Consider the following 4,992-nt stretch of genomic DNA (forward strand, 5'->3'; position numbering starts at 1 on the left):
AAAACTAAAGATATTATAGCTCATTGCTTACAAAATTTTGCCACTGTGAGCGTTCCAAAACAGTTAAAAACAGATAATGGTCCTGGTTATACTTCTACCTCTTTTAAACAATTTTGCTCATCATTTGGCATTACTCACATAACAGGAATTCCATACAATCCACAAGGACAAGGCCTAGTTGAAACAGCTCATCAAACTATTAAAATGTATTTATTAAAGCAAAAAGAGGGAATTGGGAAGGGGTACATATCCCCCAAAGATAAACTTAAAATAACCCTTTTTACTCTAAACTTTTAAAATTTGGATTCATCAGGGCTTAGTGCTATGGAAAGGCATATGTATCCAAAAAATGTACATAAGCCTAAGGTACTTTGGAAGGATATTCTAATAGGACAATGGAAAGGTCCTGACCCAGTAGTTGTCTGGAGTCGGGGGTTCTGTTTGTGTGTTTCCACAGGGAGAAAAGCAGCCAATTTGGATTCCAGAGAGACTAACCAAAGCGATTTCTACAGACCAAAAAGAAGATGATTTGACTCAAATCCATAACGGCTGATATCCAGAGCTCCAGCTTGGCTATTCTTACATCTGTGACAGTGATTCTCCCACACCTGGAGGCTAATGAATAATGAACACCATTAAGGCCTCTCTCAAATGTAAAAAACCTTGAGGCTTGCTTGTGGGAATACCTTCAGACCCATATGCAAGTTACAGAAAAAAGGATGGGATATCCAAATAAGAGTCAAACCCAGGTGGTAACCAGGATGCTTTTTTCAATATCTATTTTGTTATTGCCTTTTCCCGCATCATAAAGTTCTATTTTATTTTTTGAGCTCATACAGACCTAGGTTAATGTTTTTCTGATCAGTTTTATTTTTTGACTGTGGAGTTTTTAAACATTGCAATGGAGATTTCACCTGTGTAAAGCTACAAGGCCTTTACTACTGTCTTATGTGTTGTATATTTGTGTGCACACTTGTGTTTTGTGTTGTATGTCTGTATGTGCGTATGTCCATATATCATACATGAGGAGTGCTCATGAAAAAAATGGATCCAAATATTTTTTTATTCATGTGACTTAAATGGTTTAATTTAAATTGGGTAAACAGCTGTTGAGGATTGTTCTAATATGTGAACAAATAAGGAGGTTAACAGATCTGTTTGTTTACTATCACCTTTTTTTTTCATTATATTTAATAATTCGGTTCAGGATAATGTAAATTGCTCAGAAAATTGTTTTCTTAGTGCCTGTTGGAGTGTTACATAGTTTTTTTTTAGCCATCATTGCCAGAATTCCTATCTTCATCCTAGTGCTGGTGAAGACAAAGATAAAAACAAACTACAGCTTCTTTGATTGCTATCACAGTAAACTGTATAAACTGATACATCAATGAATAATAACTCAACAAGTAATGCTCAATCAAGGAGTCGATTTACTTTGGGAGGAAATGGACATATTGATAGATTCCTCTACTTTGAACTGCTTGCAGAACTTGCCTGGACTATGTATCACTTGTGTGCATTGTGAACTATCTGTTGGTGCAGCGAATTTTGGTAGTGCCAGAGTGATGGTGTCACCAGTGGTACAGTTTTTCCAAAGGATCCATCATTTGGCTCCTCCCTTCTGCTAGTGATGGTCTAAAATTTGGGGGCCAAAAGAGGTGAGGCAAAGAACCTCACCCCCCCACACACTGGTGCATAGGCCTATGCACAAGTATGGCTGTATGCTGGACCGGTAGTCAGTGACAAGTAAGATCCAATTGCAGTGGTACCAACCTACGATGGGAGGCTGACGCCTTGAGGTCAGCTCATCCAATGACGGGTAAGGACCATATGTAGTATTGGACAGCCTAACAGGCATGGTCCCTAAGCCACATTGCTTGTTGTTTAATTAAACAGAAGGGGGGAGACGTTGAGAGCCAAGGCAGGTCAGAATGACACCTGGCATTTGCCAGAGGGAATGTTTGAAAGGTGACTCCTGGGAACCATTGAGATGATGATTTGAGTTAAGCTATATATAATTGCTGTGATGCTGGATTGATTGTATTGTATATTTGACCTTTAGGGGCGGCTCTTGCTGCCTCTGGCGCCCGCTACTTTGGAGTTCTCGCGCTACTTTGGAGTTCTTGTGGGGATTGCCAGAGAGTTCCCATTGGTTGGGGAAGTGCCAGAGAAGGGATTTCCAGAGGAGGGATTTCCCGTTGGTGTGTGATGTGTCCCAGGGGAAGGGCCGCGTTGGTGGCATTGGCAGAAAAGCACGCATGCACTGCCAGTGAGAGTTGAAATGAAGTTGTTGCTGTTTGAACCTACAGGGCTTTGTGGCAGCTTGGTTATTCGTGCCCAGCCAGACTGTGGCACTGCCTTTCCAAATCAATAAAGTCACCTGTTTATAAAAACACGTCCACAGGTGTTTGAAGATACTGCCTCCAATTCCTTTCTGTCTGCCCAGAACAAAAGTCTGTCCAATATGACCACCAAAGTGAAAAATCCCCCCCACTCAAGCAAGCTCTAGCAATAGAAATCCAGTCACTCAGTGGGAGTGGTTGAGAACAGAAAGTCTCAAGCAAGCACTGCATTAATGGTGAATTTGGACCACAGACCTCACAGGCGTTTTTAAACTCTTTAATAGTTTTAAAAGGAATTACCGCGTGGAGGTGAACATGCTGGTCCTGATCATTAACCTGTTGAAGAACTGGAAAGAGTTGAAAGTCACTAGTATCTTACCCAGCTTCCTGTGCCTTTCTAATTCCCCACTAGAACAGAGTAAGTAATATCATCACCATCTCAGAGTATCTATTAAAATCCCCCCTTTTAACAGACAATGGCTGAATTCAAATGGACGGGGCAGGTGCTGTTAAGCACAGCCTGTTAAAATTCCCTGGAAAATCCTGGACTTCATAGTTGATTCCTCTCCCTCAGATTGCGATTCCTCCATGGATTCTTCCCTGTTGCCATCTTGAATCTGAGCTTGTAAGTCTCCTGCAGGAGGACTTTCTATCTCTCTATGAATCTCCTCTGGATTCTCCTCTCCAGAAGAAGGACCTTCTATCCCCCGGAGGCTCTCTCTCTATGGTATTCCTTCTGACTACTCCCATTTGATTTAGGCAAGCGTACGTTTTTTACTTTCGGGTTTGCCCCCAAGGATTTTTGTTGGAATATAATTTGTTTTAGTCTTTAACTGGTTAGAGGAAAAGACTTTTCCTTAGCCTCAGGCAATTTTTCTATTTGAATAGACTCAATGGCTCTCTGAATACCTTCCAATAGATCTTCCAGGGGCCACAGACTATGCCCCATGTAATCAAAAAGACAGATCTCTAAAGCAGGTCAAACCTTTTGAATATTCTCAAAATTTCCAGGTAATTCAATAGAAAGGCAAATTTTATGTAATTTCCTTCCTAATTTGTCCCACATATGGAAATTTGGTGAATCTTGGTCACAAAACTTAGGGCAAAATTCACTTACAACCTTTAAGAATTGTAGCAACTGAGTCTTATAACTTGCTTTCCCTTCTGATTAATTATTGTCTCTAAAATAGTCAAATACATATCTTTATCAGTAGAAGACGAATTCCCCATCATTAATTTTTTTTTAAGTCCCTTCGTTCCAAAACTGCCTGGTACTTCCGTGACCCTAAAAATTGTCACAAATTCTGAATTTGTAGAGCATGCTCTCTAAGTCAACCTAGTCGCTTTAACTCATGAGCCTCACTTCAGGGCGCCACCTCTACCATTCGACCAGCACTGGCTTCATTAAAGAAGGTTCGATTCATGAGTAAATGGTAGGTAGTTCTAAATGAAAGAGACAAGACTCTAATTACCTTTAATACCAGCTCTGGGAGGGCTTCTCCTAGCTCCCACCGCCAGTCACCAAATGCGGTAATGAGGTTTACTGAAGAGGCTAGCAAGAGGGAGAACATGCCAGGGAGTGGACTTTTATTGAGAAACAAAAAATTCCAGAGAAAATCCCATCCAATGAAGGTTAAGGGGGGCAGCAGCCCAAGGTCAGGGGCAACGATTGGGTCTTCGGGGCAGTGTCCAGAAACGCCTCTGCACTGACAAGCCCTCGGACCTGGAGAAGGGTGGGGAAATCTCTGACACAGCTGTGTCTAAACGCCTCTCACCTAGCCATGGAGGTAACTCAAATCACGTGCGAGGATGGCCTCCCACAAATATTGTTTTGTTTTACTTAACTGTCATTTACAGAGTTGGAAGCTGATTTAGTAAGTGGTGTTTTGTTTAGAACAGCCTTTCACCTTTTTTCTCTTGAAGCAAAATGTTGTTAGAGGACTGTATCATGGTATTTCGCTATTTCCATTCGGATTTAAACCTGAAATTAGATTCTTTCAAGTTGACTGGTATAAGACATGAACTATATGAGAAAATATTCACCAATAGTAGTTAGGGCAAAAGTAGTTCTGGATAACAATCAGTGAGTGATCATCAGTTCATTTTATACAGACCATAACTGCGGAACTTTCATCCACTCACTTAGAGAAAGTAATATTTTATGCTGGCAAGTAAGGACTGATTTGACAACCAGTGTGACTCTTGAGGGAAAACAGAATTATTAGATTTATTAAAAGTGTAGACTTTCTTTTGCAAGACCCTAATTTTTTTCATTTCTATTAATTTTGGGCTCAAGTATCAGGCAGATTCTTCACTGTGCTTCAAATGTTTTAATAAAGCTGCTTCTTATTTTTAAGAAGGAGGTTATACTACTGCATTCATTTTAGGTTTAAATGTATACTTTAAACACATGCACACACACACATTTAGAGAGCATATTTAATATTTGAATAAAGCTTTAACTATAGTTAGGGTATTTTTAATACATGTTCGTTCTTGGTCTCTATTGGGGAAAACTTGTACAAAGTGTTCTCTGTGTATTGGTGCAGGTTGCCCAATTGTCACTTGTTGGCAATGATATAGAAGTTGAAAGTGAGCAGTTCAAAAAACTTAGAGTAGTTTAGCAGAGTCATTTTATGAGTATCAAATC

This window comes from Marmota marmota, unplaced genomic scaffold (genome assembly GCF_001458135.2).
Source record: "Marmota marmota marmota unplaced genomic scaffold, marMar, whole genome shotgun sequence".
Lineage (NCBI taxonomy): Eukaryota > Metazoa > Chordata > Mammalia > Rodentia > Sciuridae > Marmota > Marmota marmota.